Source organism: Daphnia magna, linkage group LG5 (assembly GCF_020631705.1).
Source record: "Daphnia magna isolate NIES linkage group LG5, ASM2063170v1.1, whole genome shotgun sequence".
Lineage (NCBI taxonomy): Eukaryota > Metazoa > Arthropoda > Branchiopoda > Diplostraca > Daphniidae > Daphnia > Daphnia magna.
The window spans coordinates 5,237,258-5,262,457 of record NC_059186.1 but is presented as its reverse complement, the minus strand read 5'-3'; the positions used below and the strand labels follow the sequence as shown (position 1 = coordinate 5,262,457).

Below are 25,200 nucleotides of genomic sequence, written 5' to 3'. Positions count from 1 at the left end.
ATCGAATACCTCCAATGTTGATAGAAGCGATTTTTAATTGTGAAGTCATGTATTAGGTTTTTTTAGTACGGGAATGCCTGAAGTGGGTTTCGAATTTTTGGGGCGTCAGGGTAGGTTTAAATCGTTTGCTTCGTGGGTAACGTGGGAATTTTCAGGGGGTCCTTAGTTTTGTCTGGATCAGTGGTATCAATTTCCCCCGTGTCGGGTTCCATTGATTCCATGATAATTGTCACTGTTTCCTGGTCTTCTGTCTCTGTGTCAGGTGCTGCTATTTTGGATTTTGAAATTGGTTTCAAAGGGTTGTCTTTCGGAGGTACAGATGCGGAAGTGGTAGCAGTGTCACATTCCATGGATTCAGTTTCCAAATTATTAGTACTTTCTGAGAGTGAATCTTGCGATTCACTTTCCAGAGGTACCTGGGAAACCATGGAATTTGCTACCACGGGAATTACTACGGGTGTCTGTTTAATAGTCTCTGTCTTTTTAGTCTTTTTGGCAACAGGTTTTTGGACAATGGTGGGTTCCTGGTTTCGTTTCAAAGTTGGGCAGTCGTAGCTAAAGTGTGTCTCTTCGTCGCAAAGTCTGCAAGTGGGCTTTTGTCCCTCATACTTAACCATGGCACGATAACTGCCAATGGTAATGTATGAGGGAATGTTTTTCGTCACCGTCATTCGTACAATCATCCAAGTGGCTAGGACAGGGTTATAAAACTTCATCCTCTGCCACCCGATAGCGCTCCCACCGAGCTTCAATTACATTTCCAAATTCCTTAAGACGTGTCTGAACTATTCCCAAGTCTAGGTTCTGTGGAATCCCTGCAATTCGAACAAATTTCTCTTGAATATTGCTATCCCTGATGACTACACTAACTTCATCCTTCTTTCCTCCAATTCAGTCCTGACGATACCACTGTGTTGGGACAAAAAATTTGAGGTATATGCCTCTGATGTAAACGTAATTCTAGCGACCTGGTTTCTCGTATCTAGCACAGCAACTAGGCCTAAGAGATCCTGAGCATCAACCTTCAAACTACGCACGAAACCATGAACCGTACGCATACTCAATTTCGGGAATTGAACCCCAAAATCAATATCTACACTATTGAGCCACTTGGCAGCCATTGTCCCCTAGACAATGTAAACAAACTGCCCAAAGGGGGGGGGGGAGGTCCCCACACACGTAAACAAACACACAAATAAAACAATTTGGGGCAAAACACAACAAAAACAGCTAAACTATACAAAATAATCAATCAAAAGCTTTGCTGTCGGAAAGCGTTATTAATTAAAAGTTAAGCGCTTTATTGAGTTTGTTGATGAACAGCGTAATTATTACTTATGGTACAAATAATATAAATAAGTCAGGATGGCCGAGCGGTCTAAGGCGCCAGACTCAAGGATAAAAACCTTACTTCTCCAAGAGAAGCATCAGAATTCTGGTCTTCAATGAAGGCGTGGGTTCAAATCCCACTCCTGACAGGTTTTTCTCTTGGAAGATGTACTTCCGGAGTAGATTTTTCAAACGAGTCTCTTACAATAACAACAAGCGATGGTGGTATAGTGGTTAGCATGGTTGCCTTCCAAGCAATCGACCCGAGTTCGATTCTCGGTCATCGCAACAAATTATTTATCTAATTTGGAAAATCATGAATATTTAGGAGTGAAGTCCGCCACCTGTTGTCTAAAATTACAGTCATGAGCAAGAATGAATTAAGTATGGAAAAAACTACAAGGAAAATGTCTGATTCCTAGGTAGGCCAGGTCAGAAACATGAAGTATTAATTGAGATGAATGTGATGTATGCAATTAATGTGTTCCCAATACATGGCAAATTTTTATGTTTATTCCCATACCGGGAATTGAACCCGGGCCTCCTGGGTGAGAGCCAGGTATCCTAACCACTAGACAATATGGGATTAGCATTAATACGTTTTACGATAAACACTTATTTTCTTTATCTTTATCTTATTTTTCCCTTCCGGAAACCTCTCCATAAAAACTAACCACTAGACAATATGGGATTGGCATCAATAATTTTTACGATAAACGCTTAGTTGAAACTAACCCCTTTCTTTTTCAACAACCCATGCTTTGCTTTACAAAGCCATGCTCGGACATTTAAGAGACCAGATGTTGTTGAATTTCTATTGTCTGGTTCCCGGTGTGACGGTAGAATACACCGCCACCGCCGCCGCAGCCGTCTTCTTCTTCTTCTCCTTCTACTTCTTCTCCTTCTTCTGATAGCTGAAGCAAAAGCTTTGCTGTCGGAAAGCGTTATTAATTAAAAGTTAAGCGCTTTATTGAGTTTGTTGATGAACAGCGTAATTATTACTTATGGTACAAATAATATAAATAAGTCAGGATGGCCGAGCGGTCTAAGGCGCCAGACTCAAGGATAAAAACCTTACTTCTCCAAGAGAAGCATCAGAATTCTGGTCTTCAATGAAGGCGTGGGTTCAAATCCCACTCCTGACAGGTTTTTCTCTTGGAAGATGTACTTCCGGAGTAGATTTTTCAAACGAGTCTCTTACAATAACAACAAGCGATGGTGGTATAGTGGTTAGCATGGTTGCCTTCCAAGCAATCGACCCGAGTTCGATTCTCGGTCATCGCAACAAATTATTTATCTAATTTGGAAAATCATGAATATTTAGGAGTGAAGTCCGCCACCTGTTGTCTAAAATTACAGTCATGAGCAAGAATGAATTAAGTATGGAAAAAACTACAAGGAAAATGTCTGATTCCTAGGTAGGCCAGGTCAGAAACATGAAGTATTAATTGAGATGAATGTGATGTATGCAATTAATGTGTTCCCAATACATGGCAAATTTTTATGTTTATTCCCATACCGGGAATTGAACCCGGGCCTCCTGGGTGAGAGCCAGGTATCCTAACCACTAGACAATATGGGATTAGCATTAATACGTTTTACGATAAAAACTTATTTTCTTTATCTTTATCTTATTTTTCCCTTCCGGAAACCTCTCCATAAAAACTAACCACTAGACAATATGGGATTGGCATCAATAATTTTTACGATAAACGCTTAGTTGAAACTAACCCTTTTCTTTTTCAACAACCCATGCTTTGCTTTACAAAGCCATGCTCGGACATTTAAGAGACCAGATGTTGTTGAATTTCTATTGTCTGGTTCCCAGTGTGACGGTAGAATACACCGCCACCGCCGCCGCAGCCGTCTTCTTCTTCTTCTCCTTCTACTTCTTCTCCTTCTTCTGATAGCTGAAGCAAAAGCTTTGCTGTCGGAAAGCGTTATTAATTAAAAGTTAAGCGCTTTATTGAGTTTGTTGATGAACAGCGTAATTATTACTTATGGTACAAATAATATAAATAAGTCAGGATGGCCGAGCGGTCTAAGGCGCCAGACTCAAGGATAAAAACCTTACTTCTCCAAGAGAAGCATCAGAATTCTGGTCTTCAATGAAGGCGTGGGTTCAAATCCCACTCCTGACAGGTTTTTCTCTTGGAAGATGTACTTCCGGAGTAGATTTTTCAAACGAGTCTCTTACAATAACAACAAGCGATGGTGGTATAGTGGTTAGCATGGTTGCCTTCCAAGCAATCGACCCGAGTTCGATTCTCGGTCATCGCAACAAATTATTTATCTAATTTGGAAAATCATGAATATTTAGGAGTGAAGTCCGCCACCTGTTGTCTAAAATTACAGTCATGAGCAAGAATGAATTAAGTATGGAAAAAACTACAAGGAAAATGTCTGATTCCTAGGTAGGCCAGGTCAGAAACATGAAGTATTAATTGAGATGAATGTGATGTATGCAATTAATGTGTTCCCAATACATGGCAAATTTTTATGTTTATTCCCATACCGGGAATTGAACCCGGGCCTCCTGGGTGAGAGCCAGGTATCCTAACCACTAGACAATATGGGATTAGCATTAATACGTTTTACGATAAACACTTATTTTCTTTATCTTTATCTTATTTTTCCCTTCCGGAAACCTCTCCATAAAAACTAACCACTAGACAATATGGGATTGGCATCAATAATTTTTACGATAAACGCTTAGTTGAAACTAACCCTTTTCTTTTTCAACAACCCATGCTTTGCTTTACAAAGCCATGCTCGGACATTTAAGAGACCAGATGTTGTTGAATTTCTATTGTCTGGTTCCCGGTGTGACGGTAGAATACACCGCCACCGCCGCCGCAGCCGTCTTCTTCTTCTTCTCCTTCTACTTCTTCTCCTCTTCTTTTGATAGCTGAAGCAAAAGCTTTGCTGTCGGAAAGCGTTATTAATTAAAAGTTAAGCGCTTTATTGAGTTTGTTGATGAACAGCGTAATTATTACTTATGGTACAAATAATATAAATAAGTCAGGATGGCCGAGCGGTCTAAGGCGCCAGACTCAAGGATAAAAACCTTACTTCTCCAAGAGAAGCATCAGAATTCTGGTCTTCAATGAAGGCGTGGGTTCAAATCCCACTCCTGACAGGTTTTTCTCTTGGAAGATGTACTTCCGGAGTAGATTTTTCAAACGAGTCTCTTACAATAACAACAAGCGATGGTGGTATAGTGGTTAGCATGGTTGCCTTCCAAGCAATCGACCCGAGTTCGATTCTCGGTCATCGCAACAAATTATTTATCTAATTTGGAAAATCATGAATATTTAGGAGTGAAGTCCGCCACCTGTTGTCTAAAATTACAGTCATGAGCAAGAATGAATTAAGTATGGAAAAAACTACAAGGAAAATGTCTGATTCCTAGGTAGGCCAGGTCAGAAACATGAAGTATTAATTGAGATGAATGTGATGTATGCAATTAATGTGTTCCCAATACATGGCAAATTTTTATGTTTATTCCCATACCGGGAATTGAACCCGGGCCTCCTGGGTGAGAGCCAGGTATCCTAACCACTAGACAATATGGGATTAGCATTAATACGTTTTACGATAAAAACTTATTTTCTTTATCTTTATCTTATTTTTCCCTTCCGGAAACCTCTCCATAAAAACTAACCACTAGACAATATGGGATTGGCATCAATAATTTTTACGATAAACGCTTAGTTGAAACTAACCCTTTTCTTTTTCAACAACCCATGCTTTGCTTTACAAAGCCATGCTCGGACATTTAAGAGACCAGATGTTGTTGAATTTCTATTGTCTGGTTCCCAGTGTGACGGTAGAATACACCGCCACCGCCGCCGCAGCCGTCTTCTTCTTCTTCTCCTTCTACTTCTTCTCCTTCTTCTGATAGCTGAAGCAAAAGCTTTGCTGTCGGAAAGCGTTATTAATTAAAAGTTAAGCGCTTTATTGAGTTTGTTGATGAACAGCGTAATTATTACTTATGGTACAAATAATATAAATAAGTCAGGATGGCCGAGCGGTCTAAGGCGCCAGACTCAAGGATAAAAACCTTACTTCTCCAAGAGAAGCATCAGAATTCTGGTCTTCAATGAAGGCGTGGGTTCAAATCCCACTCCTGACAGGTTTTTCTCTTGGAAGATGTACTTCCGAGAGTAGATTTTTCAAACGAGTCTCTTACAATAACAACAAGCGATGGTGGTATAGTGGTTAGCATGGTTGCCTTCCAAGCAATCGACCCGAGTTCGATTCTCGGTCATCTCAACAAATTATTCATCTAATTTGGAAAATCATGAATATTTAGGAGTGAAGTCCGCCACCTGTTGTCTAAAATTACAGTCATGAGCAAGAATGAATTAAGTATGGAAAAAACTACAAGGAAAATGTCTGATTCCTAGGTAGGCCAGGTCAGAAACATGAAGTATTAATTGAGATGAATGTGATGTATGCAATTAATGTGTTCCCAATACATGGCAAATTTTTATGTTTATTCCCATACCGGGAATTGAACCCGGGCCTCCTGGGTGAGAGCCAGGTATCCTAACCACTAGACAATATGGGATTAGCATTAATACGTTTTACGATAAACACTTATTTTCTTTATCTTTATCTTATTTTTCCTTCCGGAAACCTCTCCATAAAAACTAACCACTAGACAATATGGGATTGGCATCAATAATTTTTACGATAAACGCTTAGTTGGAACTAACCCTTTTCTTTTTCAACAACCCATGCTTTGCTTTACAAAGCCATGCTCGGACATTTAAGAGACCAGATGTTGTTGAATTTCTATTGTCTGGTTCCCGGTGTGACGGTAGAATACACCGCCACCGCCGCCGCAGCCGTCTTCTTCTTCTTCTCCTTCTACTTCTTCTCCTTCTTCTGATAGCTGAAGCAAAAGGCTTTGCTGTCGGAAAGCGTTATTAATTAAAAGTTAAGCGCTTTATTGAGTTTGTTGATGAACAGCGTAATTATTACTTATGGTACAAATAATATAAATAAGTCAGGATGGCCGAGCGGTCTAAGGCGCCAGACTCAAGGATAAAAACCTTACTTCTCCAAGAGAAGCATCAGAATTCTGGTCTTCAATGAAGGCGTGGGTTCAAATCCCACTCCTGACAGGTTTTTCTCTTGGAAGATGTACTTCCGGAGTAGATTTTTCAAACGAGTCTCTTACAATAACAACAAGCGATGGTGGTATAGTGGTTAGCATGGTTGCCTTCCAAGCAATCGACCCGAGTTCGATTCTCGGTCATCGCAACAAATTATTTATCTAATTTGGAAAATCATGAATATTTAGGAGTGAAGTCCGCCACCTGTTGTCTAAAATTACAGTCATGAGCAAGAATGAATTAAGTATGGAAAAAACTACAAGGAAAATGTCTGATTCCTAGGTAGGCCAGGTCAGAAACATGAAGTATTAATTGAGATGAATGTGATGTATGCAATTAATGTGTTCCCAATACATGGCAAATTTTTATGTTTATTCCCATACCGGGAATTGAACCCGGGCCTCCCGGGTGAGAGCCAGGTATCCTAACCACTAGACAATATGGGATTAGCATTAATACGTTTTACGATAAACACTTATTTTCTTTATCTTTATCTTATTTTTCCCTTCCGGAAACCTCTCCATAAAAACTAACCACTAGACAATATGGGATTGGCATCAATAATTTTTACGATAAACGCTTAGTTGAAACTAACCCTTTTCCTTTTCAACAACCCATGCTTTGCTTTACAAAGCCATGCTCGGACATTTAAGAGACCAGATGTTGTTGAATTTCTATTGTCTGGTTCCCAGTGTGACGGTAGAATACACCGCCACCGCCGCCGCAGCCGTCTTCTTCTTCTTCTCCTTCTACTTCTTCTCCTTCTTCTGATAGCTGAAGCAAAAGCTTTGCTGTCGGAAAGCGTTATTAATTAAAAGTTAAGCGCTTTATTGAGTTTGTTGATGAACAGCGTAATTATTACTTATGGTACAAATAATATAAATAAGTCAGGATGGCCGAGCGGTCTAAGGCGCCAGACTCAAGGATAAAAACCTTACTTCTCCAAGAGAAGCATCAGAATTCTGGTCTTCAATGAAGGCGTGGGTTCAAATCCCACTCCTGACAGGTTTTTCTCTTGGAAGATGTACTTCCGGAGTAGATTTTTCAAACGAGTCTCTTACAATAACAACAAGCGATGGTGGTATAGTGGTTAGCATGGTTGCCTTCCAAGCAATCGACCCGAGTTCGATTCTCGGTCATCGCAACAAATTATTTATCTAATTTGGAAAATCATGAATATTTAGGAGTGAAGTCCGCCACCTGTTGTCTAAAATTACAGTCATGAGCAAGAATGAATTAAGTATGGAAAAAACTACAAGGAAAATGTCTGATTCCTAGGTAGGCCAGGTCAGAAACATGAAGTATTAATTGAGATGAATGTGATGTATGCAATTAATGTGTTCCCAATACATGGCAAATTTTTATGTTTATTCCCATACCGGGAATTGAACCCGGGCCTCCTGGGTGAGAGCCAGGTATCCTAACCACTAGACAATATGGGATTAGCATTAATACGTTTTACGATAAACACTTATTTTCTTTATCTTTATCTTATTTTTCCCTTCCGGAAACCTCCTCCATAAAAACTAACCACTAGACAATATGGGATTGGCATCAATAATTTTTACGATAAACGCTTAGTTGGAACTAACCCTTTTCTTTTTCAACAACCCATGGTTTGCTTTACAAAGCCATGCTCGGACATTTAAGAGACCAGATGTTGTTGAATTTCTATTGTCTGGTTCCCGGTGTGACGGTAGAATACACCACCGCCACCGCCGCAGCCGTCTTCTTCTTCTTCTCCTTCTACTTCTTCTCCTTCTTCTGATAGCTGAAGCAAAAGCTTTGCTGTCGGAAAGCGTTATTAATTAAAAGTTAAGCGCTTTATTGAGTTTGTTGATGAACAGCGTAATTATTACTTATGGTACAAATAATATAAATAAGCAGGATGGCCGAGCGGTCTAAGGCGCCAGACTCAAGGATAAAAACCTTACTTCTCCAAGAGAAGCATCAGAATTCTGGTCTTCAATGAAGCGCGTGGGTTCAAATCCCACTCCTGACAGGTTTTTCTCTTGGAAGATGTACTTCCGGAGTAGATTTTTCAAACGAGTCTCTTACAATAACAACAAGCGATGGTGGTATAGTGGTTAGCATGGTTGCCTTCCAAGCAATCGACCCGAGTTCGATTCTCGGTCATCGCAACAAATTATTTATCTAATTTGGAAAATCATGAATATTTAGGAGTGAAGTCCGCCACCTGTTGTCTAAAATTACAGTCATGAGCAAGAATGAATTAAGTATGGAAAAAACTACAAGGAAAATGTCTGATTCCTAGGTAGGCCAGGTCAGAAACATGAAGTATTAATTGAGATGAATGTGATGTATGCAATTAATGTGTTCCCAATACATGGCAAATTTTTATGTTTATTCCCATACCGGGAATTGAACCCGGGCCTCCTGGGTGAGAGCCAGGTATCCTAACCACTAGACAATATGGGATTAGCATTAATACGTTTTACGATAAACACTTATTTTCTTTATCTTTATCTTATTTTTCCCTTCCGGAAACCTCTCCATAAAAACTAACCACTAGACAATATGGGATTGGCATCAATAATTTTTACGATAAACGCTTAGTTGGAACTAACCCTTTTCTTTTTCAACAACCCATGGTTTGCTTTACAAAGCCATGCTCGGACATTTAAGAGACCAGATGTTGTTGAATTTCTATTGTCTGGTTCCCGGTGTGACGGTAGAATACACCGCCACCGCCGCCGCAGCCGTCTTCTTCTTCTTCTCCTTCTACTTCTTCTCCTTCTTCTGATAGCTGAAGCAAAAGCTTTGCTGTCGGAAAGCGTTATTAATTAAAAGTTAAGCGCTTTATTGAGTTTGTTGATGAACAGCGTAATTATTACTTATGGTACAAATAATATAAATAAGTCAGGATGGCCGAGCGGTCTAAGGCGCCAGACTCAAGGATAAAAACCTTACTTCTCCAAGAGAAGCATCAGAATTCCGGTCTTCAATGAAGGCGTGGGTTCAAATCCCACTCCTGACAGGTTTTTCTCTTGGAAGATGTACTTCCGGAGTAGATTTTTCAAACGAGTCTCTTACAATAAGAACAAGCGATGGTGGTATAGTGGTTAGCATGGTTGCCTTCCAAGCAATCGACCCGAGTTCGATTCTCGGTCATCGCAACAAATTATTTATCTAATTTGGAAAATCATGAATATTTAGGAGTGAAGTCCGCCACCTGTTGTCTAAAATTACAGTCATGAGCAAGAATGAATTAAGTATGGAAAAAACTACAAGGAAAATGTCTGATTCCTAGGTAGGCCAGGTCAGAAACATGAAGTATTAATTGAGATGCAGCAGTGCCAAAGTGCGAGGGAACTCTACGACACCTGCGACTGGTCCCAACCATCAGAGGACCAGATGAACTTCCTTAATCGTGCGCCAACCCAACAAGAGCTTGAAGCTAAGCTTCGCCGGGCTACCAACACATCACCAGGGGTTGATGGCCTAGAATACCGTCATCTTAGAGCCATCGACCCCAACTGCATTCTGCTGGAAACAGTTTGTAAAATGGTTTGGAAGCTAGGGGCTCCTAATTGTTGGAAGACATCGCGAACTGTCCCCATTTTCAAGAAAGGGGACACTAGCGACTATTCCAACTTTAGACCAATATCCCTTCTTCCTACCATTTACAAACTGTTCTCGGGAGTGATCAGCCAGAGAATAACGCTAGTCGCTTCAGACCTTGGCTGGTTATCTCCCGAGCAAAAGGGTTTCCTCCCGGGGGTCCATGGTATTCAGGAACATACACAGCTCTTACAGACGGTTGTCGAGGAGACAAAGACCAAACGAAAGCACATGTCTATAGCATGGCTGGACATGTGCAATGCGTTTGGATCTGTGCCTCACGCCGTTCTGAATGAGCTGTTCACATCACTTCCAATACCAGAGGACCTCCGGCGCATCCTGGTGGACATATATTCGGGAAATCGGATGGATTTTGCCGTTGGAAAAGAATCCATCCGCATTTTCCCGACAGCAGGTGTTCGCCAGGGTGACGCTCTTAGTTCCCCTATTTTTAACCTGGCTTCCAGGCCCCTCGTCAGGGCCGGAAAGTCCAATATTAACCCCGGATTTTTATTATTTGGCTCGCTCGTGAAAACCACGGCATATGCTGACGACATTGCCGTGGTTACAAATTCTCCCTCCGAGCTCCAAAACATTTTAAACGTTTTTACCCTCACCGCAAACACCTTGGGGCTGCAATTTAATGCCGGGAAGTGTGCTTGCCTGGTCTTCGACAAAGGCAAGCCGTCTGACGCCCAGTGCCGAATTGGTGATCAATTAATTCGGTGCTTGGGTCCAGACGACCAAGAAACATACCTTGGTACACCAATCGGAGGAAAATTGCGGTTCCGACCACCAACTGACCTTATCCCTAACCTCGACAAGATTGCCGCCTCCCACCTCGCACCATGGCAAAAACTTGAAATCTTCCGTAGCCACCTTCTTCCCTCCCTTTCCCATCACCTCGCTTCGGGTCGGGTCCTGAAAGACTGCCTTACCCAACTGGACACTGAGTGTAGGAAGTTTCTAGGCCTTATTTGCAACCTTCCCAATCACGCAACGGTCCCGTTTTTCTACGCGGACCGGCGGGTTGGGGGCCTAGGAACATGCCGCCTCACTGATGATGCCGATATCTGGACCATCGCCAGGGCTGCTCAGCTCCTCACTTGTAGAGACCCTACAGTGAGGAACATATGCCGAGAGCAGCTCCATGACACCATCCGGCGAGGGTTCAGAAACGAGCATCCAGGAGTGTTGCCAGTTGGGGAATATCTTTCGGGATCCGTGGATGGGGGCTCTACAGACTGAGGTACGCGGAGGCAGGGTCCAATCTTTGGACTCTTGCCCGCCAAGCTGCCAAACGACTGGGAGTGCGGATTGATGTATCCGGCGACGAAAATCTAAGAATTGTCGCCGATGACGTCTCCGTAAGCCCAGTCAAGGCAGTCCGCGGACTTCGGAAAGTAGCTCGGCAGCGCTATACCAGGGACCTAATTTCCGACAAGAGCCACCAGGGAGTAGTTGCCACTGGCCTCTCCCTGGAAGACAGACAAGTCGAAAGACATGGCTCGCCTGGTATCCTGCCGTACGCCCCTCTCCTTCCGAGACTGGAGATATCTTCACAGAGCCCGGCTCGACATCCTTCCTCTTCGGGGGCACTCGTGGTTTTGCTCACAGGAGCAAGATACGAGTTGCCGCCGATGCGGAAAGGAAAACGAGACCGGGTTTCATGTGCTTAACCACTGTGAAGAAGGTCTCCAGCTCGCCACCAAGAGGCACAACACCATCCAAGATCTCTTGGAGTCGCTGCTAGTCAAGCAGGGACACGACGTCACGATCAACAATGCCATACCCGGGCAAAGGTTAAGACCGGATGTTGAATTTCAACTATCCGGTTCCCGGGTGATGGTCGACGTCGTGGTCTGCTATGACCAACCAGGGGAGTATGGAGAATGCCTACCAGCGGAAATATGATAAATATTCTTCGCATGGGAGGATTCTCCCCCTGGTTGTCGGGTCTCTTGGATCATGGTACCCCAGGAACGACGAAATCCGTTCGATTCTTGGAATCAACGGAAGATCCTGGGGTGCCTTCCGATTCAAGGCCCGATTGGCAGCGATCCAGGGATCAATGGATATGGTGTGTGCCCATTTCCATCATGGTGCACCAAACCCCGAAGCTGAGGATAACCCCCCTCTTCCCGTAGTAACTCCACACCCAGTATATTAGTAGACTCTTCCCCATTTATTTTATTTAGGTAATTTTAGTAATATTTTTAAATGCACCCACCCCATACATGTTTATTCCCCTTCCGGAAACCCCTCCATAAACTAACCACTAGACAATATGGGATTAGCATTAATACGTTTTACGATAAACACTTATTTTCTTTATCTTTATCTTATTTTTCCCTTCCGGAAACCTCTCCATAAAAACTAACCACTAGACAATATGGGATTGGCATCAATAATTTTTACGATAAACGCTTAGTTGAAACTAACCCTTTTCTTTTTCAACAACCCATGCTTTGCTTTACAAAGCCATGCTCGGACATTTAAGAGACCAGATTGTAATAGTTTCTAGACTGTGTATTTGCCAGTAAACTAACTCTACTTAAGACGATACAACCATGTGCTTATATACCAAGAGATTGAAGGTTAAGAAGGGAGGGGTTTACAATAACTTTTACTTTTATCATTAACTATTATCCGCAGGGAAGGTTGCATTCGTGACGACCTTCTTACTGGGTGGGGCTGCTGTTGCTAGGAGGAGTTGCTGCGGTCTATTACATTCCTTCCCCCCTTCGGCAAGAATAAATTGGTCCTCCAATTTTCTCCTTGTCTTCTACTTCTCTTCGGCATGTGGCGTGGCAATGGTTAGGTGAAAACTTGTTTTTTACCCGTCACCTACTTTCTTTCCTTCACCGTTATTTTTGTTTGTTGGGCTAAAGTATGAGACACAAAATACAAGATATGTTTTCTATACCGTTATTCATTGTCTTTTATGCTAATAAAGTGTTAGTTAATAATTGTTGGTCTACGTTCCTTTTTACTGGAATGCTACTGCAGATTTCAATCGTTTATTTTTTTTTTTGTATGCTTTTCTTCTCTTCTCTTCTTTTAGTTTTTTCTTAATTTGTTGTCGTAATGTTGTCATTTTAGTGTTTTTGTTGTAGTAGTGGTAATAAACTGTTGTTGGTTCTTCAATTTTGTTTTGCTTCAATCTTATTCATTGCCAGAAGCCTTTCTCTCGCGGCTTCTTATACGTTTCCAGTCTTCAAATATGTTTCTCCTATGTTCATCAAACGCGTAATCCCGCGGGGTGTTTCCATTGACATCAGTTATGTCTGGATCTGCTCCGTGTTCCAATAAGATATTTGTTATGAGATCTTGCCTATACATTGTGGCTAGGTGTAGGGCCGTATAGTTTCCTGGTTTAGTCGTTTGATTGATGTTAATGTGAATTTTCCTTTCACATGCTGCCCTAGCGAGAGTGTTGTTTCCATGTTTGGCGGCATAATGTAGGACGGTGCTGTTGTCCTTTGCCATTTGTGCAACGTTGGAACTTATCCACAAATAACTGGCCACTTCTTCATGCCCGTAGGCGATGGCGACCATTAGTGGTGTTTCTCCAAGGCTATTGTATGATGAAAACTTGTATTTGTGATATCGTAATATCCTGATCAAGAGTTTGTTATTTTCTGCTGCCGCTATATGTGCGATGGTCTGGCCATCCTCTTCTATATCTGGGTCAGCTCCATAGTCTAACAGTAAATCCGTTATGTCCAGTTTTCCCGCTTTCACGCTTGTATGAAGTAGTGTTTTGTCGTTAAATTTCTGGTTAAGAAATTCTGCCTTCGGATGGTAATCCCATGCAGCGGGTCCTAACTTCTGGATGATACATCTTTTTATTTCTTCCCTTGGAGCGTCTATCATTTCGAGGAAAATTTCTTGCTCACGTAATCGTGTGATGGCTTGTGTTCGTTTCTGCACGGCATCTGCTCTTGCTGCCGATAAGGTTGGGTGCGTTTTCATCGCACAGTTACTACATTTAGGTAATGTTTCTTGTTGTGTAGCATTTGGATTAAATTCGAACGTTGGTGGATAAAAACCATAATCACCGAAGAGCCCATCTCGTTGCGTTTCACTGTCCGTTTCACTTTCACTTTCAATCACTAAGTAGTTTATTTCTGGTTGGCTTTCGCTATCACTTGCTTCATTACGTTGCACTGCGTCTTCACTGTTCTGTTCCATCATTATTATTTTTTTTTTTTTTTAGTTAAAACTTCCACTTTTACTTAACACTTGTGTGTTTGGTGGCTGTTTAAGGACAATTCACTTGAAGTTTTCATATTTCGAGTTTTTAATACATTTACTACTTTCCCCTTTCACCCAGAATAAAAACTTGTTAAGTTTGTTTGTTTTTTTTTTTTTTTTTTTTTTTTTTGTTTTTTTTTCTAAATGTTAGTGGTTTTTAGATTCAACTTCTGTTGAGCATCTGCAAAGGTCTTCCCATACCATTCCATAACCCACAACATAAGTGCAAGTCGTGTGTTTTCCTGTGCATTTGCGAGCTTGATCGGATTCCCAGTTTTCTTCCATGACAGGATAAATATTACGTTGTTTCGGTGCGCTTGGTTGAGCCGGGCGTGATTGTGTGGGTCTTTCCATGGTAAGAGGTGTAGGAGCCGTCATCCTAGTGAACGGTTGCTCTATTATTTCTTCCGGTGGTTGAGTGCCTGAATTTGGGATCATTGAAGTTAATTCGTGCGCTTCTTCCGTATTTATTCCATATCGTCTTAATCTTCTAGCTTGTCGAATTTTTTCCATGATTCTTGTAAAAGGGTCACAAATGATCAATATGCGTAGGGATATGATGAATACAATGAATCCTATGATAGATAGGATAAGAATTTTTGATGTGTCGAACCATGAGAACATGGTTCCTATCTGATTATTTTGTTTTTCTGACATCACTATGTCAGAAACAGATTTTGAATTTGATTCCTGCATTAGGCCTACTAGATCGTTTAGGATATTTAATTGTTCCATTTCCATTGTTTCATGCGCTGGATGGCTCTTCAGACTGTAGTCGAAATCATTCAGGTGCAACTCTTCGAATTCTGTGATGAGGTCTAAGTTCGGCATGTGAATGCTTGCTTTTTGTTTTACCCATTCTCCATTTGTTGAATTGTGTTCCCAGGTGTGATGGAATCCATTTAAATTCACCAAATGAGTTTTCCAAAAGCAATCGGAATATGGATGTATGGACCATCCATCTACTCCGATAGTGCAGTTTTTGTCTTCATAGGTAAAGAATGGTTGAAATCCACATTTCGATTCTTTTGCGGAGATGAAAATCCGTTTGGTTTCACATTGTTGGAGCGTCATCGCTTGTCCGAAGCCTTGCAGTCTCGTACAGATGGGTAATCCGAGCGCTGAAGCGGCAAGAATTCCGTTACTTTGAGCTAACATCACCGCTTGAGTTTTCTTTATCGTTGATAGTTGACAATATACGTCGCGAATTTCTTTTGCAAGTTTGTTTTCGTGTTCTGTTTCTATACTTATTTTATATTGCTCATGCATTTTTGAAATATCGAATTTAATTTTGTCGCCGAATTCTTCTATATTTTGGGGTAGACCGCTTTCTGTTTCGTTTTTTATTGGCACCTCCGGTACTTGTTCTAGGGTTAAAGATGCTGCCTCGGGTATTTCTTGCTGAGATGTTTTTTCAGTGTCATCAATAATTTCCATTATTGCATCCTCCGTAATGGTGTGATTTTTCGTGACTGGAGGGTCCTCTATTTTTTCAGTTGTTGTGAGAGGTGTTGTTGAATTGCTTATTGATTCAGTTGTTGTTGTCGCTATAGTTGTCGTTGATGATTGTGTAGTGGACGTGGTTTCAGTTGTAGTTGATGGCAATGTAGGTTCAGTACTTGGAGTTGTAGGCCTAGTGGTTGTAGTCGTTGGCTCAGCAGTTGTAGTTGTAGCTGTGGTAGTTGTAGTTGTAGGCTTATTTGTTGTAGTTGTAGGCTTTGTTGTCGTAGTTGTAGGCGTAGTAGTTGTAGTCGTAGACTTTGTTGTTGTAGTTGTAGGCGTAGTAGTTGTAGTAGTAGGCTTATTTGTTGTAGTTGTAGGCTTGGTTGTGGTAGTCGTAGGCTTAGTTGTGGTAGTCGTAGGCTTAGTTGTGGTGGTCGTAGGCTTAGTTGTGGTAGTCGTAGGCTTAGTTGTGGTGGTCGTAGGCTTAGTTGTGGTGGTCGTAGGCTTAGTAGTTGTTGTAGGCCTAGTTGTCGGTGGTGTGCTTTTAACGGTCGTTTTTATGGCTGTTGTGGCTATTGTTGTTTTAATTGTGGTTGTGCTTAATTTTGTAGTTGGTTTTACTGTCGTTGTGGTGCTTGAAGTAGATGAAATAGATTTTTGTGTGGTGGGCGTGGTTAAGTTTTTGTTGTTTGCTTTACTTTCTCTTTTGAGCAGAGGGGGTATAAGTGGGAGTTGTGTTCCGTCCAATGATTGTTGGGTGTGAAGCGCTATAATGGCTGCTGCTGAAAGCGTCCGTATTTGATGCGGGTTCCGATACTCGAAGCTAAACTGTTGTTTTCTACTTGAGCCGTGGCAATGCCCTAAACTCAGACGTCCTACTTTTAGTGTGAGACATTTTCTGTCTGACGCCAGTGAATGTAGGCCAGTTCTGTCTGTTGCCATGAGCTGTCCTGTGTGTTCGAAAGTGCCCCAAATTGAACTGGTGTTGGCACATTCCTGTAGAATAAGCATTGTTGTGTTTGCCTTGACGCAAGCGTTAGTGTTGAACGGTCTAATGGTGAAATCAGACGTATACTCGAAAGCTTGGCCTTTGGTAGTGGCTCTACTGCAGTTTCCTACGGATACTTGTGATTGCACCAGGGGATCGTTACTTGTGATTAATGTTTTTAGTTCTTCTTGACATTTTGTCCAATCTGTGTCACAATCTTCCATGGTTAGTTGTTGTTCAAGCCCATGATGTGTGACACATTTTCCGTTTGGATATTGTCCGTTCTTCAACAATCCCCAGGCGATCATGTCCCAGATGATGTTTCCGCTGCCGTGATTTGCTTTCAAGATACCGCCAAATATGGGTGAGTTTATTGTGGTTGTAATTGCTCTTCGTTGTTCTAATCGGACTTCTTGAATATCTTGCAATGTTACGTCGGGAAAATTTTCTATAACATCCGGATTGGTATTTATTGTTTGAAAGAACCACTGCTGGTTTTTCCTGGTATCTCCTTCCAAAGCACACTTTTCCAATTTTAAGGTTTCGTCGACCCCTACGGTAAGACACATTTCGGATTCTTGGGAAATTAGGTAGCTGTTTTCTTTTTCTAGAATCCATCTCGTTGATTCCTCTGAACAGGCTGCAGCAAATACGTAATCGTGTGTTGTCTCCGTGATGCAGATATGAGTATTTTGTACTCGTATCGTTTGGTCGACAATGTACTCGAATTTTGATCCTGATGGGAGAGGGTCGTCCTTTGAAAGTTGACTGTACGTTGTCAAAGGGTTTCTGCTTCCGGACTCGTAAGTAATGTATATTGTTGTATCCTTTTGTACGATTTTTCCATCTTCCTTGATTATTTTTGGTCTTCTATGTGCCAATCTTAGAGTTCCCCAGGCGTATGAAATACTGTAGAGGCGAATCCCAAGTTTTTCGTCTTCAACTTGGGTGTCGAAGAGAAAGTGAACTTCTTGAAGAAGAGAACGTTGTGGTCTGGATTTGTACAACTCTCTGTAGTCTTCGCACACGGGTGTGGCAAGGTTGGTATTTTTAAGGCAGGTTGCGATTGTGTTCTTGAACATTTCATACAAAATTTTTGTTGTTTCTGCAGGAAACGTCAAATACGTTAGAGGGATTCCAACCACTTTATGTCCTACCGGTGCGATATCCTTATCTGGTTTGTTAAGAAAAGATATTTCAATCTGCCGACTGGTGTCGTAAAGGCGGCTGGAATTATCCGACTCCGGTTCTCGAGGAAGTTCCAGGTATCCTTTCCCTTTTAGTAACGTCTGAGTGTATGAACTGTTTGTTGTTCTTTCTCCCCACACGATTGTATTTTGATTTTGGATGAATTGTCCTTCCTGTTGGGTGGTGTTAAGTAATCCGAAAGGGCTTTCGATTGGACTATCTGGTTTCTCCTGACGTAGCGTGATCTGTTCCGCTACACAATTTAGTGTTTGGTATTCCTTGATGGCGTACCATTTACCTTCTCCTGTAGGAGTGGCTGTGAAACTGAGTCCCGTCGGTCCGGTTTGCATATTATTGTTGCCACATTTTTTATCATTGACCATCCGCCAACACTCCAAAGGGGTGATTAGTATTGTTTCCTGGGAGTAAACTGTATCGAAGGATCCAATCCAGAACGATCCGGTTATTTTCTTTGTTTTAGTCCACTGTCGACATGTCCATCCTTTCCAAGTGGCTGCTGGTTTTTGTTTGGTTACTAAGGTGTAACTAGTTGGTATCCTTGGTAAATGTTGTGTTTCTGGTTTTTCATTATCACAGTAGTAAGGCAATTCGAAGTCTAGGATTCCGCGTATTTTCATGTTGTTACAGTCGCAGATGGATGCGTAGATAGGGTAAGTAGGGTTTAGTGAATGAAGGAGGCAAAGAAGGAAGAGTAATGTCTGCATCTGTGAAAAATGAAAATGTTTAGTAATCCGGTCCTTGATATCGTCTTCTTAAGTGGTATTGGTGATTCGTTATAGGATCGTTTCGGTTTTGGTTACGGTAAAGGTTAGGTATTGTATGGTTTTCTGGTTCTCCTTCGTTCCTGCGTGGTTTGATGTTCGTCTTCACCGGATGTATCAGCTGCTGCTTCCTTGGTCGGCCTGGTCGGCGTTGGTGAATCGTTGGTTGTCGTTGTGCTTCAACATTCTCTGGTAGGTTTTGTAGTATTTCTTCTTCCTTAGTTGTTTCTTGTTTTCTTGGTGTGTAAAGTTTGAGACGGTTTGTATGTACGATAGATTTAAGTTTTTTGTTTTCCGTGTGCTGGATCTCGTAGTTGATATCCGAGAAACTTCGTGAAATTTGAAATGGTCCGTTCCATCGATTTATGAATTTTCCTGCTGCTGGTGGCGCCTTCAGTAATACGTAGTCACCTATGTTGTATTTAATAGTTTTCGTGGATACGTCGTAGTATTTTTTCTGTCTTGCTTGGGATTTGAAGAGATGTTCTCTTGCCAGTTTTTGAGCTTTTTCCCATTGCTGTGAATACACCATACTAGTATCTTCATAGGTCTCGTATCTTCTGTTAATCTTGATATCATTAGGCATTATTGGTTCTCGTCCGAAGAATAGAAAGAATGGTGTTTCTTGAGTTGAAGCTTGTTTTGCTGTGTTGTAAGCAAAAGTAACGAACGGAAGGTATTTGTCCCAGTTAGCAGGTTGGTCTGAGACATAACAAGCTAGCATGTCACAGAGAGTTCGATTGAACCTCTCAACTAATCCATCAGTTTGTGGATGATAGGCCGTAGTCCTTATTTGTTTGACTTTGAATAGTTTACACACCTCTTGTATTAGACTGGATAGAAAGTTAGTACCTTGGTCTGTTAGAACTACTTCTGGAGATCCATATTTAGTAAATATTTTATTAACTAAAATCTTCGCAATTGTTTGGGCAGTTTGATTTCTCATTGGAACTGTAAAAACAAACCTACTGGCATAATCTGATATAACTAATATATATCTGTATCCCTTAGCGCTTTCTTGAATTGGGCCCACTATATCCATAGCGATCCTTTCCCATACTCCTTCAACTAAAGGCAAAGGGTGCAATGGTGCTTTACTTCCACCTACCGCTTTTCTCTTATTGCACATCAAACAACTTTTAACGTATTCTATTACGGAAGTACGCATGCATGGCCATGTGTACTGTCTTTGAAGTCTAGCCAACGTTTTTCCTACTCCTAAATGTCCTGCCAATATGTGATCGTGATTTTCCCTTAAAATTTGTGGCACCAGTCTTACTGGCGTTACAATTCTTCTTTTGGTATCTACTAATAGTCCTTTGTCGTTTATTTTAAATTTATTTTTAACGTCCTTACTTGGATTGGCCTTTGCCATTTCTTTTAATATTGTTCTGCAATACTCATCTTTGTGTTGGAGTTCTATCCATTTTTCCGTGTCCTTGGACTGATTACTTTCCGTTTCAAAAATTACTTGTTTTGTTCTAGTTTCCTTGGTTTCGTTTTTTACTTCTGGTTTCTCTTTTGTACCTGTTGACCTTGTTTCTACTTTCGCTAGCGGCACTATTGGGGTGCGACTAAGTGTGTCAGCATTTTGGTGTGACTTTCCTGGTCGGTACCCAATAATGATATCAAATTCTTGGATCTTAAGAGCCCATCGAGCTAATCTTCCTGCTGGTTCTGTCTTACTCATTAACCATTCTAAAGGTCTATGATCTGTAAATACGGTAAACTTACGCCCGTATAGGTACGTCCTAAACACGTCGATGGCGTGGATTATTGCGTATGCCTCTTTCTCTGTGGTTGACCACTTGGCCTCGCGGTCGTTCAGATGTTTAGAGGTATAGGCTATGACGACTTCTACGTCGTCTGATTTACGAAGGTCCTGTCCGTCGGACTCCGCTAAATCCGCTGATTGAGGTGGAGGTTGTATTTGAGCCAAGACTGCTCCTATTCCATATCCTGAAGCATCCGTGTAGATGATAAATTCTCGAGAAAAATCCGGATAACCTAGAACAGGTCTAGTGATGAGACAGTTCTTAATACATTCAAAGGCGTCCCTTTGTTCCTCCCCCCATTTCCAGTCCGCTGACTTTCTAGTGAGCGCAGTTAGTGGATGGGCTTTATCAGCAAAAGCCCTAATAAATTTTCTGTAGTAGCTGGCTAGACCTAAAAATGAGCTCAATTCTTTTACGTTTTTGGGAGCGGGATATTTAATAATTGCGTCTAACTTTTTTGTACTTGGTGTTATTCCTTTCCCGGATACGATGTATCCTAAATAATCTAATTTTTCTTTAAAAAATTCGCACTTCTTCCTTTTCAACTTTAACCCCGCTTGTTTAAGGAGTCTAAAAACTGCTTCCAAGTGTGTCACATGATCAGTAATTGAATTACTGAACACTATGATGTCATCTAGGTAAACCAATGCGAATTTGTACAATACCGTTTTCAAGATGTTATTCATTGCTCTTTGAAAGGTGCTGGGTGCATTTGTTAAACCAAATGGCATTCGATTAAATTCGTATTGGCCAAATTCACAAATGAAAGCTGTTTTGTGTTTATCACTTTCTTCTATTTCTATTTGCCAGTAGCCGCTTAGTAAGTCCAATGTAGAGAAATAAACCGATCCGCACAACGCGTCAATTGTGTCATCTATCCTAGGTAGAGGGTACTTATCCTTAACAGTGATTTTGTTCAAAGCTCTGTAGTCGATGCACATTCGCATCTCTCCATCTTTTTAGGTACCATTACTATAGCTGCAGCAAAAGGACTGTGGCTTTCTCTTATTATTTTGTTACTTAGCATTACCTCTATTTTAGTCTTAACAACAAGTTTTAGGGATTCGGGTGTTCTTCGCAGTCTTTGATTAATGGGAGCGTTATGGCCTATGTTGATGTGATGTTTCACTTGTGTAGTTAGACCCAAGTCGGATTCTTGGTCTGCGAAAAGATCTTCATGTTTCTTTAGTAAAATTTCAATTTTAGTTTGTATGTCGTCTGATACATTGAGTGCTTGTTCTTCTTTTTCAACAATCTTAGCTATCTGCTTAGTTTTATTATTAAAGTCTAATTGAGTGAAGGATTCTAAATTACGATAATCTTGTTGTGTAAGATTTTCGTCTTCTCTATCAATCGGGATTAGTGGTATATGGATGCCTGCTTTGCTAAATGTTACGCTATAAATGGGCATGGTATTACTTCCAAAATTATGTTCTACTCCAAAGTGATCATAACATATTTGACGATTTCGAGTGTTAATCTTCACATTATTGTTAGATAAGAAATCTAATCCTAAGATGCATTGTTCATTTAAGTTGCTCATAACATAAAAGTGGTGGTTAATAATATGGTTATCATTGATAATAACTGAAAATTCAAATTTCCCTATCGATTTAAGTTCTTGTCCCGACACCGTTCTAAAAATAGGAGGATTCGCATTTTCTACTTGTTTTAAGTGTTCATTACACTCTAGAGTATCCAATATTTTACTGGATACTAAACTAGCGGCTGCGCCAGTGTCCACTAAAGCTATGATTTCCTTATTAAAGATTCTAACGGGAATACGTATCAGTTTTGGAATTTCTACTTCTACATCTGATCCTAAATTGTATGTTAGTTGGGAGTTACTGATTGGTTTTATGGTGTTTATCGGGGACCTTGGTTGTTGGTACGTGCCATATCTGTCCAACATTCTCTTGCAATATGTCCTCTTCGGTTACACTTGTAGCAGGTTATTTCTCGATTTTCAGTTGTTCGAGGATTGTTGCTAGTGTGTTGTTGCTGCTGTGGATGTTGGTTGCTGTTATAACGTGCTTGTTGTCTGTAGTTGTTTGGTCCGCTGTAGTTTCCTTGTCGGTTAGGGTAGTCGTTCCGATATGAGGGACGTTGGTGAGATGGAAATCTGGTTTGCCTGTATCCTGAAGGATTATAATTTCTTCGTCCTGACGAATTGTAATCTCTGCGGTAAGGGCTGTTGTCTCTGTTTCTACTTAGACTTCTTTCTCGACTTGATTCTCGGCTGTTATGACTGTCGGCAAATCGCACTCGCGAATCACGTGATCTTGAGTAACGTTCACTTGGACGTGGTCTTCTGTTTTCGTATTGGTCAGTTGCAGCTATGGTAACGTCGTTTTCCTGTGAGGATCCACGTTTCGTATTAGTATATTTTAATTCTGACAGAGCATCTGATAATTTTTGCTCAAGTAGTTGGATTTTATCGTCTTGTTGTTTTTCGTGATGCGTTATCCCTGCTATAACAGCTGACATCTCCTTGTCGTCTGTAGCTTCTTTCGTGTGTAGAATTTTTTCAGAAATGAAAAGTTGTTTACATAATGCGTCAAAGTCTTCTGTGTTTTCTGGCATTCGTAGATAAAGTTCTGCTTTATACTTTGGTAGTAATCCTTGCAGTAGGATTTTGCTTTTTCTGTGATCCCTCATCTTTTTCACTTTGTTTAGTAATTGTCCTTCAATAATAGTTTGGTTATGGTCAGCCCTTTCTTCTTTACCAGCGATGGTATCGTAAAGATTATTTAACCTTGATACAAAAGCTCTGCAGTTTTCTTCCGGTTTTTGAGTTAATTTTGAAAGTTTTTTCTCCAGCGTAGCTAAGTCGTAGGTGTCTTGAAATCTTGTAATTAGTGCTTCTTTCCAATCCTGGTAATTTAGATCATCTCCTTCTTCCTCAGCGTAGTTTTCATGCCATTCGAAGGCTTCGCCTTTCAATCGATCAGAAAAGAAACGTATCTTTTGATTGTCGTCCCATTCATTGTTTCGTGCTACGTGTTCGGCGCCGCGTAACCACTCTGATATTAGTTTATCAGTGCTTTTCCCTTTAAAGATTGGAATAGCCTTTTTGTCTTCTCTGGAGAATAGCTCTCCTAAAGCCTTCACTATTGGCTGAGTGAAGTACCTGTTCACTTTCTTTGCGTCCTCGTCGTCCTGTTCAGTTGCTGGAATATCGCCATCCTTGTGATTTTTCTTGGAGGTATTCACGAACGTTTTTTCCGAAGTGTCCTCGTCGTCGTGTGTTACGCCCATGTCGACCTTCTTTTTAAGCTGTTGATTTTCTTGCTCCAAATAGATGATTGTTTTGTTTAAGTGTTCTATTTGTGTTTTGAGGTTTTCTATTGTTTGTTCGAAATCGTTTGTTTGTTCTATTTCCAGCTCGTAGTGGAGTGACTTGTCTCCACTGTCTGTCGGCAAGGTTAGTTCGTTTATATCTCCCACTAGTTTGGTTATTTCTCCTGGTTCGTCCTCGTCTAGCCTTGAGTCGTTGGAGTCTTCAGTCTCGATGAATTTAACTTGAAGTTTTTTGTATTCTTTCACCCGGTTTTCTAGAATTATTATTTGATTTTCTTGTCCTCGTACCCGATCTTGTAGTTCTTGAAGGTCTTTTTCAAGGGTTTTGTTCTTTGAAGTGAAATCTAGCAGGTTTTTCTTTAAATTGATTTTCTCTGCTGAGGCCTTGTCGAGTCTGTCTGCCAAAACTTTTATCTCTTTCTGGAGCTGCTCTGCTGTTTCTGATACTTGTTTTATCTGGTTTTCCGCACTGCTGAGTTTCTGGATCAGTTTGGTCTTCTCACCTTCAAGTTTGTTAATTATTTCTTGCCCTTCGGTCTCGACAGCTGCGTTGTTTTCCTCTTTTCTTTTGAGAAGATTCTGCAATTGACTCTCGGTTGCTAAGGTGGTTTCAAGGTTTTGTTCTAGGTCGGCGATTCGGGAATTGGCTTTTTCAAGGGAGTTTTTCAGAGCCTCGTTGTTTTCTTGAAGTTGCTCTAACGAACTGCTTAAAGTGTATTTGGAACTCTTTGCCTTCTTTTTGTTACTCTCCAATTGTTTTTGCGCGTTTGAAAGTTCAAATTTTAGCGTAGTTATCTGCTTTTTATCTTCAATTAGTGCGATTACTGACTCTTTCTGCAATACATTGATGGTACCGAACAAAAATTCTTTTTCTTTTCCGTGCAATGTGTGTAACTGTTGGAGTAAACTATCGAGTGTTCTGGTGCTCCCACCTTGTGCGACTATATCGTCTTTGAGTGTTTTAGTAGCATTAGCAATGGTTTCTGCTGTTACACCATCTGTTACTTTTAAAGTTTTTTCTAGAAGGTAATAAGTGTAAAAATGCAGCGAATTTTGCGTCGCCTGACTTGCTTCTTGTTTCTGTGTTTGTAACTGCTGGATATTTTCAGTTGTTGAGATTGTCTGGTATGCTTTACTTCTTTCTAAGTCTTGCTTAAATTCTAAGTCTATTAAGGTCTTCCAATTGTCCAAAAATTGTTCTCGATGGTGACTTAGGTTTGGGTCTTGGTCGGTTAAATCAGATTCTTGTAGTACGGGGTATAAAGGTAGTAGTGTGTTCTCGTTGAGAGCAGTCTTTTGTACAGGTGAATCAAACGGCATTCGCTTACCTCGATGATGTTCCGATGTCGGTTGCTTGAAGACTTGGTGATAGAAGCGTTGAATACTTGCAGCTGGCGAATGAAGCACAGATCAGAAACTTTTCTTCCAGAGTC

The 25,200-nt window shown here is 41.0% G+C and overlaps 24 non-coding genes across 24 annotated transcripts; 16 read left to right on the top strand and 8 right to left on the bottom strand.

The window, feature by feature from the left end:
- The first annotated feature begins 1,359 nt into the window (after window positions 1-1,359).
- On the top strand, window positions 1,360-1,478 carry Trnal-caa. The gene is made up of 2 exons: window positions 1,360-1,397; window positions 1,434-1,478. It is a non-coding gene; the product is annotated as a tRNA-Leu (tRNA).
- Window positions 1,479-1,545: 67 nt separating this feature from the next.
- Trnag-ucc lies at window positions 1,546-1,617 on the top strand. The gene has a single exon. It is a non-coding gene; the product is annotated as a tRNA-Gly (tRNA).
- A 226-nt stretch (window positions 1,618-1,843) lies between these two features.
- Window positions 1,844-1,915, bottom strand: Trnae-cuc. Its single transcript has one exon. It is a non-coding gene; the product is annotated as a tRNA-Glu (tRNA).
- Window positions 1,916-2,355: 440 nt separating this feature from the next.
- Window positions 2,356-2,474, top strand: Trnal-caa. The gene is made up of 2 exons: window positions 2,356-2,393; window positions 2,430-2,474. It is a non-coding gene; the product is annotated as a tRNA-Leu (tRNA).
- Window positions 2,475-2,541: 67 nt separating this feature from the next.
- Trnag-ucc lies at window positions 2,542-2,613 on the top strand. The gene has a single exon. It is a non-coding gene; the product is annotated as a tRNA-Gly (tRNA).
- A 226-nt stretch (window positions 2,614-2,839) lies between these two features.
- Trnae-cuc lies at window positions 2,840-2,911 on the bottom strand. The gene has a single exon. It is a non-coding gene; the product is annotated as a tRNA-Glu (tRNA).
- A 440-nt stretch (window positions 2,912-3,351) lies between these two features.
- Window positions 3,352-3,470, top strand: Trnal-caa. Its single transcript has 2 exons — window positions 3,352-3,389; window positions 3,426-3,470. It is a non-coding gene; the product is annotated as a tRNA-Leu (tRNA).
- A 67-nt stretch (window positions 3,471-3,537) lies between these two features.
- On the top strand, window positions 3,538-3,609 carry Trnag-ucc. Its single transcript has one exon. It is a non-coding gene; the product is annotated as a tRNA-Gly (tRNA).
- A 226-nt stretch (window positions 3,610-3,835) lies between these two features.
- Window positions 3,836-3,907, bottom strand: Trnae-cuc. Its single transcript has one exon. It is a non-coding gene; the product is annotated as a tRNA-Glu (tRNA).
- A 442-nt stretch (window positions 3,908-4,349) lies between these two features.
- Window positions 4,350-4,468, top strand: Trnal-caa. Its single transcript has 2 exons — window positions 4,350-4,387; window positions 4,424-4,468. It is a non-coding gene; the product is annotated as a tRNA-Leu (tRNA).
- Window positions 4,469-4,535: 67 nt separating this feature from the next.
- On the top strand, window positions 4,536-4,607 carry Trnag-ucc. Its single transcript has one exon. It is a non-coding gene; the product is annotated as a tRNA-Gly (tRNA).
- Window positions 4,608-4,833: 226 nt separating this feature from the next.
- Trnae-cuc lies at window positions 4,834-4,905 on the bottom strand. Its single transcript has one exon. It is a non-coding gene; the product is annotated as a tRNA-Glu (tRNA).
- A 440-nt stretch (window positions 4,906-5,345) lies between these two features.
- Window positions 5,346-5,464, top strand: Trnal-caa. Its single transcript has 2 exons — window positions 5,346-5,383; window positions 5,420-5,464. It is a non-coding gene; the product is annotated as a tRNA-Leu (tRNA).
- A 366-nt stretch (window positions 5,465-5,830) lies between these two features.
- Window positions 5,831-5,902, bottom strand: Trnae-cuc. Its single transcript has one exon. It is a non-coding gene; the product is annotated as a tRNA-Glu (tRNA).
- A 440-nt stretch (window positions 5,903-6,342) lies between these two features.
- On the top strand, window positions 6,343-6,461 carry Trnal-caa. The gene is made up of 2 exons: window positions 6,343-6,380; window positions 6,417-6,461. It is a non-coding gene; the product is annotated as a tRNA-Leu (tRNA).
- A 67-nt stretch (window positions 6,462-6,528) lies between these two features.
- On the top strand, window positions 6,529-6,600 carry Trnag-ucc. The gene has a single exon. It is a non-coding gene; the product is annotated as a tRNA-Gly (tRNA).
- Window positions 6,601-6,826: 226 nt separating this feature from the next.
- Window positions 6,827-6,898, bottom strand: Trnae-cuc. The gene has a single exon. It is a non-coding gene; the product is annotated as a tRNA-Glu (tRNA).
- A 440-nt stretch (window positions 6,899-7,338) lies between these two features.
- Window positions 7,339-7,457, top strand: Trnal-caa. The gene is made up of 2 exons: window positions 7,339-7,376; window positions 7,413-7,457. It is a non-coding gene; the product is annotated as a tRNA-Leu (tRNA).
- A 67-nt stretch (window positions 7,458-7,524) lies between these two features.
- On the top strand, window positions 7,525-7,596 carry Trnag-ucc. The gene has a single exon. It is a non-coding gene; the product is annotated as a tRNA-Gly (tRNA).
- A 226-nt stretch (window positions 7,597-7,822) lies between these two features.
- Trnae-cuc lies at window positions 7,823-7,894 on the bottom strand. The gene has a single exon. It is a non-coding gene; the product is annotated as a tRNA-Glu (tRNA).
- Window positions 7,895-8,521: 627 nt separating this feature from the next.
- Trnag-ucc lies at window positions 8,522-8,593 on the top strand. The gene has a single exon. It is a non-coding gene; the product is annotated as a tRNA-Gly (tRNA).
- A 226-nt stretch (window positions 8,594-8,819) lies between these two features.
- Trnae-cuc lies at window positions 8,820-8,891 on the bottom strand. Its single transcript has one exon. It is a non-coding gene; the product is annotated as a tRNA-Glu (tRNA).
- Window positions 8,892-9,331: 440 nt separating this feature from the next.
- Trnal-caa lies at window positions 9,332-9,450 on the top strand. The gene is made up of 2 exons: window positions 9,332-9,369; window positions 9,406-9,450. It is a non-coding gene; the product is annotated as a tRNA-Leu (tRNA).
- A 67-nt stretch (window positions 9,451-9,517) lies between these two features.
- Trnag-ucc lies at window positions 9,518-9,589 on the top strand. Its single transcript has one exon. It is a non-coding gene; the product is annotated as a tRNA-Gly (tRNA).
- The last annotated feature ends 15,611 nt before the right edge of the window (window positions 9,590-25,200 follow it).